The following is a 12,182-nucleotide window of genomic DNA, read 5'->3' on the forward strand; positions in this document are numbered from 1 at the left end:
TATTCGAACTCGTTTTGCGTCAATACCTACCAGCCCCTGTGCATATCCAAAGGCAGTTTACAAGCCGCAACGCACGAACGGCGCGACCCGAGTCCGTTCAAGGAAAACCGTTTTACGATCGGTTCAGCCTCGGCCATGAAACTTCCAACTGAAGTCGGCACGTTGCTCAGGGGTAAAATACGTACGGTACTGACGCTGGTATGTCGATATGGTAAAAATACATCGTTAAACGACGAAGATTTTTCGATCATCGTCGATCGACGTTGCAGGTGTACAACGCTTGATTGAAAATCGACAATTACCGTCGCTTTGAAAATATCGGTAAACGATTTACTCGAACGTTACGGTGATTAACAGGTCTTCGAAAATCGACAAGCGATCGTCTTGGATGACCCTACCGTGAGACGATAATAATTCGGCAACATCGGACCGAGATTTTTCCTTTCCTTCCTCCCAACGACCACCAGCGAGGGGAAAGGAATTCACGAGCGTGGAATATTATCCTCGGTTCTCGTTCCCCTCGTTCTTCGTCGTTGCCTCGCTACAAGGTACCTTATATACCTGTAATAAGCGAAGGTAAAGGAGGCAAAGTGTGGAGCAGCGGAGCAGCGACGGCAGCTTCCTCGCGGCGCGGTTACGCGTTTCGGTTGGATCGGCGAGCGGGTGTCCTTGAACGCTCGCGGATCGGCGGCCACCGCCAGTCAATGACCCAGCATTCTCACGTAGAATAATCCCGTCCGCTCGCGATTCCCTCGCTGCCCGTTGCCGAGGAACGGGAACCCTCGGGAACCGTCGCGACGTCCTTGCGTCCCGAAGCCGACGGCGGCGCCTACGGTCTTTCCGCTCAAACAACCGGGCCAGGGCCCTTTCTCCAATTTCCAATATTTTCATTCCCACGACGCGCTATTTGAATATCCTCCGGGATCCTTTCGGGGTGGGTGAAGGGGTCGAACCGCGTGATCTGGGTCATGGGAACCACCGGGAAGCGCGGGGGCGGCTGTCGCATGTGGGCCAATTCTCGAAATCGAAAACGATTTTGTCGTTCGAACGATCCGTCGAAGGGATCGTTTTCGCCTTTACATATCCCACAACCGCTCATCTCTGAGTCTCTGGGTCTGTGTGTCGTGCGAATATTGAAAGGGTTTTGACGCGTTTCGAACATGAATGACCGTAGCCACCGGCGAATCGAACCTTTCAGTGGCGCAAGAAAACGCTAAATCTATCCAAACAGATTTCCGGACGCAGGGTATTCGGAAATCTGACGACTCGTCGTTCCCGAATTTCGTTTAAGACAAAATCACCCCATTATTCCAGGTTTTCGGTTTTCGGTTTACCTCGGTGACAATTTCTTGAGGGATTTAACGATAAGAATACCGCTATATCTGTCGTCGGAGTTGACTGAATTATGACTCGGATAGGATTAGCTCGGATTAAAAGGGTTAGGTAGCCTCGAGGTCTCGAGGGAACAAAAGGGTTGGCAAGAATTGGAGGCGAAGCGTCGACAGTAGACAGAAGGTTGTAACAACTGTCCGTAAGATTTGTGGTAAGCAAGCTACCCACGACCCACAAGCTTTGCGGCGATTTTCGCACGGTTGTCAGGTCTGCAAACAAGAATTTACACGATAATTCGGAAGGTGAAGGAGCGTAATTTACATCGTCGAGTGAAAAGGATTACCGTGCCGAACTCGCCGCAATTGAAAATTTCAGTACACGACGCACGGATTATCATCCGCATCGTAAGCTCGCCCCATCTTCCAATACAATGGATTTGGAAAATTTTTCCGCATGAGTGAACATCGTGACGTCGAAGTTTCACGTCACAACGTCTGCGCGAAAGCCTTTCGCAATATCCGGTAATTTCAACCGCCACGCGTGACAGAGCCAGAGTTAGTCAGTGAGTCCAGTGACGGGAATTCAGCGTTCTTCGAATCGCTTCCAGTTCGTGGCCGTCGAACATATGGACCACGGCCAAAGGCCGGCTGTTCCCTTCCATTTCGGTCGCGCAACGACCGGTGTGACTCGCTTTTCGATTCGCGCGATTGGAATTTCGGGTGACTCGGCCGAGTCCCTCTTTCTCCTTCTCTCCCTCCTCCGTCTCCCACCATGCTCAATACCGTTACTTAACGATAAGTCGAATTTAAATTCTTATATTCTTATTATTCATTTCACGATCATCTTTTACTTCGCGTTATTATACCACGTCGTGATGCAACTTTCATACGCGACGCGTAACTCCGTGGCCGTTGATCGAACGCCGAATTTCTTCCTATTTCTTTCCCGTTTTATTCTCATTTCTGACTCGTCTCCCATCGCGAGGGTCTGCATATTTTCAACCCGAAATTTTCAATCAGAGTTTAAGTTAACATACCCGATGTATTTAGACGTAGGTACTCATCGGAGATCCTTCGGTACTGACTCGGTGAGTTTCTCGTTACGCTGGACTGATCCCGTCGTGAAAGGTTGAAAATTGATCGAAGAATCCTGTCCCCAACCTGATTTTTCACTGCGCTTGTCTTCCGGGATTAGAAGAAAAAAAAAACGACAGAGAAAGGGGAAAGAAGAATATGCCTGCCAGGGATAGGAGGATTTCCGGCAGCGATAAATTACAATTCTCATGGATCCCCGTCGAGTCCTACAGGCATCCTACCTGAAGCATCCTCGGGAGAAATCTCGACCCTGTACACATGACCAGATCCGATCGGTTCGATACATTTTAAACTCGGTATAATACGAATCGGTTGAGAGGGTGAATTTCGCGCGCGCGTATCCCGGCCCTAGGGGATGCTCCTCGAGTTTCCCACAAGGTGCGCGGTTGCCGAGAGTGTTTGAAAGGCGGGATTGCTCTCCTAGCAAGGTGTTACACAGGAGGCATCCGTAGGTGGATCGGGCTGGCCCAAACCAGGTTGGTCCCCACCTGTCCGGCTCTCCCACGCTCCCTCGTCGAGGGATGGATGCTGCGAGGGATGAATGATCCAGAACAGTCTGAGGAAAAGCACTTACACCGAGTCCATTCAGTGGCGTAAACGTCGCGCCGTTCGAGAGGAATTGGAGTCCGTGAAATACTCTGTCTCCCGTTTATGAACTCCATGCGACATTGGATCGTTCCGTTAATTTTCAGAACCGGAAACGTGGAAAAGCCGGGATCAGAGCCTTGGCATTGTCCGTGTTTATCCGCAGTCCATTCCCTTCGTATACCTCGGCGTTGTAAACCGATTGGAAAAATTCACTTTTTACTGCTCGTGTTTACTGATTTTAGGTACACGAATTATTGACTTAGCGGCCGAATTGCAGGTCTTAAGCCTTTACAGGTAATAAAGGGCGATCGAAATTTATAATTTAAATTAAGAACGGTCGAGGCTTGAAGCAAGGATTATCCTTTCGGCCTGCCGGCGTTGTTGGTGTACAAATATACCGGAGACGGTGCGCAAGGGGGGCAGTAAATAAAACTTTTCCCAAAACAGACGGTCTGCGAGTAGCCGCGGCAATAAAGAGTTTAAAAAATTTTCGGAAACCGGCTTAAGCCTTGCCTACTATCCGTAACGGAATCGGCGGTTTTTTTTCTAACCAAAATTTTCAGTGAACGTGAGGCTTTTCGCACAATGGCGAACCCTTTTTTTATTACTGTTTTGTATGATTTTTAAACATCCTCCGTGAGCTGAGCGCGGAAGAAAAATTGCCGTCGCATAAAAAGTGATTGAGGCATTTCCTACCGTGTCTGACTGCCAGAGACTGCCTACTACCCCTTTCAATGAGAACCATTTTAACAAACGGTCTTTTCGTAAAATAGTGAAAAAGTCTGTTGTCACCCGCTGCACGGAAATTTTTACGGCCGTCCCCCTTTAGGACCAGCCTCGTAACCCTTCTGCGTTCTGAAAAGCAAATGAATAAGTGAAAAGCAAAATTTTTTCGAACCCTGGAACGTCGATGTTTAACTCAAATTTAATGTTCTCAAATTTCTCGTTCCTGTTCAACCGCGTTTGCGGCGGAAATATCTGAAAAAATCTACAAACCCCGGGTCCTTTTCGTTGGTGAAAGAAATGCGCGTAAAAAAAAAAAATTTTTACGTTAAAGAAAAATTTCTCGAATGAAATGGTCCTGCCCACATCCTTGATGTTCAAGGGTTCATCCCGCGGTCCGTCCCGGGCGAGATATCTGCTCTCTTTTTCCACACCCAAGCCAGATTCCGCTTCAATCTTCTTTGAAAAATTGCCCGCCAGAACTTTGAGTGATTTTCGCATCCGGGCAGCTGTTGCAACCTCATGCGGTAACACCCCGTGGCTATAATTTCAGCTCTTCATTATTCATTATCAATTTTGAACCCTCGGCTAGCGGGTTATTCGAATCATGGGAGTGTAAAAATTGCTTCGTCTGCTTTGGACTCAAACCGCTAATGAATTGAGACGCTGAGTAAATACCTAGATGGCTGATATTTGAGCAGATCGAAAAACATTCGGATCCGGCAGAAGCGCACACGAGTCTTTTATCTATTCATTGTACACACGCACACGATTTTACAATTCGTATGGTTGTCATCCGAGGACGTAGACCCCGGAGTGACTGCGGCATCCAGCCATTGACATTTCGAGAGAGAGTTGGCTTGTCGGTTTAATAATCTTCTATTCGTAGGCTCGAGGTTAAGGACAACTCGCGGCTCCACGACTTGGTCGTACGACATAATATATAGAGGTAAACCTCGGGTACTGTTGCGTGGTTTTCGGACGGAGGCGTCCATATCATGCGTAAAGATACAGGAACGGAGTCGCGAATTATCGCGATAAGAGTATCGCTAGTTGTTGCCTTGTCTCAATCGGTCTCGCTCCCTTTGAAATTAGTATTTGCAAACTATCCAACAGTCGATCGCTATCCCATATTCCGATTACAATTACCGCGGTATCGTACGAACGTCGACACTTTCATTTTTCCCCTCACGGAGTCATCCGTAATCCTTAACTCGACGAACTTGTTACGCACGTTTCACGATTTACGCCAGTAAGCAAGTTCTGCTGGTTACGCTTTAAAAAAAAAGAACAAAAAAACGATGGTCCTAAATACCGGTCACGATCAATGGATTGCCTTCTCTATGACATATTTTAGTTCGTCGCTAATCACAGAGTACTTTTCGGGAAATGAGTAGCGAAAGAAACGAAAAAAGGAAAAAAAGAAACAGGTTATTCAGTCTTTTCAATACCAGTTATATAGACGTTGAAGTATCGTTCTACCTATGTATGTTACGTACAACAAAAACGGACTGTTATTTGTCCGCCGAAAAAATAGTCGCATTGTTTTCACGAGCTGTGGCGTTTGTTCGACTACAAAGCTGAGCGCTTGCACGCACGGCAAGCGGATATAGTTGGCTGTTCACGTCGAGCATTTATTTAACATCGTTGCATTTCTGGTTTATATTCGGAGCCGCTTTGGCTGCGTACAGCAGCGTTTTATAAGCCTTTTTAACAGCTATACACGGACCCGTATAATCCTTTACGCTACTGCCATCCACCCGGGTGGACAAAAAATTTACCTGCAATTATTCAAAGTGCCGAAATCTTATCGTGTTTACCCAACAGGCTTGTTGAACTGCGAGCCAGGAGTTAATTCCGGCATTTAAGCCGCGGCAACCCTTTTCAAAGATCGTAAAATAGAGTCAGCCACCTTCTCGTTGCGCAGGACCTTTCAATAAATATTTATTTCCTCAACCCTTCGAGCTTAGCTCCTTTGCACTGTCGTATAAAACAGCATACTCAACATTCAAACCTGGAAGATAATCCTTTCCCCTGTAGACGAGCTGTTTTTCCATCTCGAAGTCCCATTATCACTTCCACCAAAAGCTACTCACGAGAGTCAAGCTTTTTCCCCTCTTTTTTGCTCTACTTCTTTAGTAGCCAAAACCAAAAGCGGATTTAAAAGTCAATTTTTTCGTCTCTTATACACAGGGCGCAGTAATTCATCCGGCGATTTCGCACGTGTCGGATTCAAATTCTGTTAGAGAACACCCGGAAGTTTGACAGACGGACAGCCGGGCATGTCCTTCACCGTTTCTGGCCAGTTCATTGGCATTCTCAATCCGCATGAGCCACCATCAAGGCCATCGTTACACCGAGAAAGACTTAACGGCAGCTTCTGCAGCTCACCGATCACGTATCATTGTTCAAATGGTGATTTTGTTGCTAGGCTAATTCGTCGGACATCGGGAACCTCGGACGTCTGATCACCTGCTAAACTCCTGGTTCGATAATTCCAACGCGTAAATTCCTAAACACGTCTAATAACAGCGCACCAAACGCGCGAGGTGTTAAATATTACGGAAGCAGCTGCGCGAGGGGGTGAAAAACGAGCGAAAGAAAAAATCTGCCAAATCCGTTTTACCCTCTTTCCCTCCTTATTGTTTTGACCCACCCCTGCTGTCTGAAAATAATTTCGAGACACACGGAAGGCGTAAGCGAAAGAAGAAGTCCCGCTTCGGTGTGGCGAGCCTTCAGCTCCACACTTCTTCGATCCAAAGGTGGACGTTTTTCTACTTCGGAGAAGAAATTTTTTTTCAACCCTCCCCTCACCGCCACCCCTTCCATTTTTCTTTCATTACTTTCATTTTCGTTTGTGTATACAAAAGGGTTGCGGAGGATCGACGCCATATGGGGAACGAGGGTGGTTTCGAGGAGGCATTTAACTCATTTCAGGGGTTTGCCAGGAGAGAAATAACCCGTCTTCTTATACCCGCAGAGTATCCACCCGCCTCACGAAACGCCCTTCGCCCACCCTCGAATGGTTGCAAGAAGCAATTATGAACTGACGGGTCGTCTTCTTCTTCTTCTTCTTCTTCTTCTTCCACCTCCTCTTCTCCTCCTCATCTTCGTCTATTCCCTCTTACCTGCACCCTCCGCCTCGTTTAAAAGCTAACCGCATCACTCGAGAGGAGAGCAGTGTTAGGTATACATACCGCACCCTTGTCTACAGACGGAGAATAAGAGCGGAGCTGGATGGCAATGAAAGCAGCGATAATTGTTATATTTCCGGTCGCTACGGGACCTTTTCATTCCCCTTTAACCGATCCGTTTCTCCTCCTCGTACGATCATTATCTATCAGCGAGTGACATGTGCCTCGTGGAAGTCAGCCACGGCTCCCTACTTCGCCTCGGGTGCTTCTGAACCCTGTTCGACCGTTGAATATCGCCGATCAGACTTATTTATAAATCGTATCTAACAAACCAAACGGAGTCGAAAAAGACCATACGGTGCTTGTGGACGTTGGCTTGGTCGAAATGATCGGTACCCGAAAGTCAGGTGAAGCTAGATATATCAGAAGAAACGTGATCTGCAAGTTTCACCTCTTTTTATTCTTATTTCTTCCCTTCTAATTCACTTTGATCTCAAAGCCAGGCCTTATGCGCTATTCAGGCGCTCACCTTGGGTGGTGTCTTGTACGATTAGATTAGATACTATTTAGGACACGAAAAAAAACGTCGTTAACGTTTCGTCGGAGCTTTTTCTCACCGTCTTGAAAATCCAGCGAGAATGTCCGAGGATCGTTTCATACCTGGGCCAACCGGCGACCGTAACGGAGCGAAAAACGCGACCAAGAAGACCGCGATTATACATCCAAAAGGAATAAAAGAAAGGCGGCAGCGGCGGCGATGATGCAATCGACGAAGAAGACGGTTCCTCGCGTAACAACGCTTTGCAGGAATGTTCTCAACTCGACTCGCTGGAAATTCGTCGCCATTTCGAAGAACGCAACGTAACTAACGATCGAACCTCAACGTGTGGTTTCTATCATTGATGAGAACCTCTTCGATCATCGTCGAACTCGATGGAAGAGGACTCTCCAAAGTCGGAAATATTCATATCGCGAAACAAGGATGCCGAAGAAGGAAGAAGGAAGGAGGAAAGAGGCGAAGAAGATCAGAAACGCGATCGCGGGCGCCGCCGGAAGCCGCGGGTGAGGTGCGGCCGTCGAGAAGGTTGGCGGGTCTGACGTACGTCTCACGTGTTCGATACCGCAAGCTCCAGAGACACGACTCACATTATAGTTCACTTTTGCCGGTAACGGTAAATCTTTGAGGAGTCAGTAGGTAAGTCAAGAAGTCGACGTTCCTACGACTCGCAGGGCATTGAGTCGTGGACTCCATAACGCGATACTTGAATGACGCAATTTTCAAACCGATTCCCCTTTCGTTCGTTAACTGCTGCGTTACCGTTCCGAAGCGTCCCGACGTCTGTAACGGATTCCAAGCGAGCATCGTACGTTCTTTGCAGTATCACAACCGTTTCCGAAAAGTTCCTCGCCAACCGACAACGCCATGTTTTCTTCTTTGTCTCCCCGCACCAGCGGCTGATCCAATTATAATTATTATATCCACCTACGGCAACTCGATACCATTTTCTATAAATGTTCATCGTTTCACTCGACGAATGCTTCGAAACAATCCGGATGGATGCGGATCGACTTGCAGCGTATGCACACCTTCGCGCCTATCTTCTCTTCGGCACGCTGCAGCGACGAGTTGCGTAAGAGTTTTTTCATTTCAATAACTCGCTTTGCTTCGGGACTGGAATGACGAGTGGTTGGATTTGGGACAGTATAACCCGTCTTCCCTCCCGCCTCCTTCCTCACTCCTTTTCGCTCTTTGGTCAGCCCTCGTGCACTTACGCGGCGGCTAAAGACTGCGGCACGTACGCCAAAAACGAACGTGGGACGAGTTGCTGATGGGCACGAGGAAAATTCGGCTCACATTTCCTCCTGACTTCGAGTCTGTTCATATATGGACACTCTTGGAGGTAGGAAGCAGCAGCGTGTTTACTTTTAACATTATTGAAAATGACGTATCATGAAACATTTCAAATAAAAAAACACGCTCGTTCCCAAAAATTTTTTGTTTTAATTTTTTCCATTTTTTGGAATAAATCGCGCTACGTTCGTCGATTCCAAAGACTTGCCAGAACTTTCCATTTTCGGGACTTGGGAACGGTGAATGAGAACTGACGCAGTACTGGATATTATTTATCTTTTCATTACTTCCAATTTGTGGATCATCGCAGTCCCGAATCTTACAGGATAAATGTTGAATCCATTCGAGGCTGGTCTGACTAATTAGAAATTCGGCAAATTGGTGAATCGCGAAATTCGGAAACTCGTTCGAAGATGAAGAGAAACCTTGACTTCCATTCGGCTCACGGTGACTCCGAGTACACGACGTCATTCGTTGGGTATTTAGCGACGACACGGTAATCATGCACAGATTATTCAGCACACACGTAATTCTGACTCATTTTCGATCAGGAGCAAACCTGCAAACCGATTCCAACCCGCGCCTCCTCTTCTTTTAAATTCCTTCGGCTCCTTCCCTCCTTCCTTCCTTCAATCCCTCGCTTTTTCTCTCCTCCTGATTTTTCTCCTCGCCTCGAAAGCTGCGCGTGAATTTCCCCGCGGGGGGGAATGCCGCAAGGGCCACTTCGGGTTCTCCGGGTTCTCCGACCGCTTGTTTGCACCGCGACTCGACTCGACCGGGGGTCCGTCGGAGGAAGGAACGCCGGGTTCGCGGTGCCGGAATCGAGGTAGAATATACAGTTATCTCTTCTGCAGGTAGCCAGCCGAGATACGGGAGAAGCGCGGCGGAACGACGGAGTTGCGCCATCGATGGAAAATATTGGTGGGCTGGTTCAACACTCACCGATGCGTGTGCGCGCATCCGTCTGTGTGTCCATAATACGCCTGAATTACGATACGTCCATATATTAGGAAAACAAGCCCCGAGAAGGGGACAAACTCGCGAGGACGAAGTTGGTAAAGATGCTCTAGCGATGCGTGTTTAAGAGAAATCGCTAACTCGCACCATTGTGACTTTACGAAATTTAGTAAACCATTGTAAACAAAATGTACGCTGATTCCGAAAAGCTAACTCCTTGAAAATTCTCCTAAAATTGACCAATAATTATTATCATATAAATCAAGAAGGTCGATTAATTCGTAAGTTATCAAACGATCATTTGCCTCGTTTGCAAACATGCAGCGCCTGCTTTCGTACCTATTCTATTACCTTTTATACCATCACACCATTCACGCTTCGATCTTGGAGAAATGTATTTTCTTATTATCATTTCTCCTCTCGGTTCGGATTATACATATCCAGTTATAACGATAAGGTACACGATATCGCACGACAGATACAACATTTACGCGTACATATTATATTCTGCCCGGAGGACATCGTTTCGAGTGAGTCTCTCCCTCTTTCGTCACTAGAGAATTTTTTACTCTCTTCAAGTCTACCCTGTGCAGTGAGCCCCTAATTCCTAGTTGAAAAATACTTTCACACCCGCAGGCGGCCTTATTACCCACAGTTCTTGGCATTTCCCGATGAATTTTCAGTCCTGGGATCGATCAAATTTTCAGTTTAAGTCGATTCCTTTTTTTTTCCACCTCCATTTTTTCGCCCCGTGCAGTTATGCAGCTTCGGTAACGAATTAGGGTTGAACATATCCGACCAATAATTATTACCTGTCACGGCCACGAGAAAAGAAAAGGAAAAAAAAGGGAAAAAAAAAGTTGAAAACCGAACTTCACAGGATAAAATCGTACGCTACGTCTGTCTCGTTCATGGTCAAATTATCATTTCTACAGCGTAAAACACCGTGCGGATGGTGGTATAAATTTCACACCGTATAACAAATCGTGGGCGTCGCTGTTCACCACGCACGCATAATATAACAACATACAGCTTGTAAAGCCATCGTTACGGGTCAGTTGGTCGTGATCAAAGGTGGTATGCGATATAACGGTGCTTTTCGACCCCGCGGGTCAAGGGCGCTCGATTTCAATTTCGCAAAATCATTCGTTCCCCGTCGTAACGCGGCGATCGGGAACACCTCCGTATTCCTCAAACTTTACCGCCTTCTTTCTTATCTTTTCTCCTTCTTCGTTCATCGTATCTTTTCCGAGGCTCAATTCGACTACGAACGTGTTCTAACCGAACGATAATCGAGACGATATATCCACAGGACTGACCGCGAGCTTGCGGGAGGCTGAATTTAGCCACGACAAACGTGACAAAACCTGAGGGGAGGGGGTGGAAAAAAACGTGTGTTTCAAAATTTTATCGATATCGTGGCAGGTATTCGAGTTTTAAAAATATGAATCATTTTTTTTCCCTAAAAATAATCTACCGCATCGTCATAAATTTTTTATCTTTTTTTTTTCGAAAACGTCAATCGTCGCAATAACATTTGTATTTCATGTTCGTCTTCATTAACTTGCCGAGGGCGTCGCGACGCCAATGATCGGCGTCGTCGACCCACTTCTTTACAGCCACTCTTGCGGCGTGTCGAGGGTGTGCGTCCTAGGATCGTGTACGTATTCATTCGTACATTGATACATTGTATGCGCACACGGACGCATGACGTAACGCTAAAATTCTATTCGTGTCGTAAGAAGGTTGGCGGCGAGGAAGTCGATGTGCGCCGCCGCGGCTCCGCCGGTGCGCGGGTTCATTGGACGGCGTCGGCCGCGCGGATTTACCGTTACCCGCGGCGCTTCTTGGCAAAACCTGCGTTCGCTGCTCGCCCCGGCGAAAGGAGGGTGGAGGACGGAGGGGGAGTGGTTTTTTCCTCTTGATTATACTCTCTCGCACGGCTCTCGGCTCCTTTTCTTTCTCTTTCTCTTTCTCTTTCCCCGCCGTCACCCCGCTTCCGTACAATAATATCGCGGGGAGAAGGGGACCGTCCTTGTCCTTGAACTCTCGCGCGAAATTCTTTCGGGAATTTAACCGTGCGCCCGAAATCCCCGGCAAACTAACGCTCCCTCTTTTCGTTTTTTTTTTTTGGTTAACGTAACTGTTTGACACTTAGTTCTGAAGTTACTCAAAAATTGATTCACGGTTTCTAACCCTCGAGCGATTGGTTTCATTTATCGAGAATTTCACGATTCGTACCGTCAGTTTATAATTTTGGAAAATAAACGATTCAATAATTGGGTCTAAACTTGTCGATAACCGATAGGTTTACCTTACAGGTACGTACGTGCTAGGTTTATCCCTGTACCTAAGAGCTTTTAGTTCTTTCCTATCCGGTGACTGTCCAGCCGTGAAGAGGCGCTGCGACGCGTCCTCCGCAATTCCAACGAGGAAGTCGAAGAGCGTCATCGCGCTTTGGCCTACTTCGCGCTTAGCCGATTCTCTTGCATCCTTACACGT

General features: G+C 47.2%; 1 protein-coding gene across 3 annotated transcripts in view; it reads left to right on the forward strand.

Annotated features, from left to right (window-relative positions):
- LOC124185154 (transcriptional regulator ovo-like) overlaps positions 1-12,182 on the forward strand; it is a 63,661-nt gene that overhangs the window by 25,848 nt on the left and 25,631 nt on the right. The window lies entirely within an intron of this gene.

This window comes from Neodiprion fabricii, chromosome 6 (assembly GCF_021155785.1).
Source record: "Neodiprion fabricii isolate iyNeoFabr1 chromosome 6, iyNeoFabr1.1, whole genome shotgun sequence".
Taxonomy (NCBI): Eukaryota; Metazoa; Arthropoda; class Insecta; order Hymenoptera; family Diprionidae; genus Neodiprion; species Neodiprion fabricii.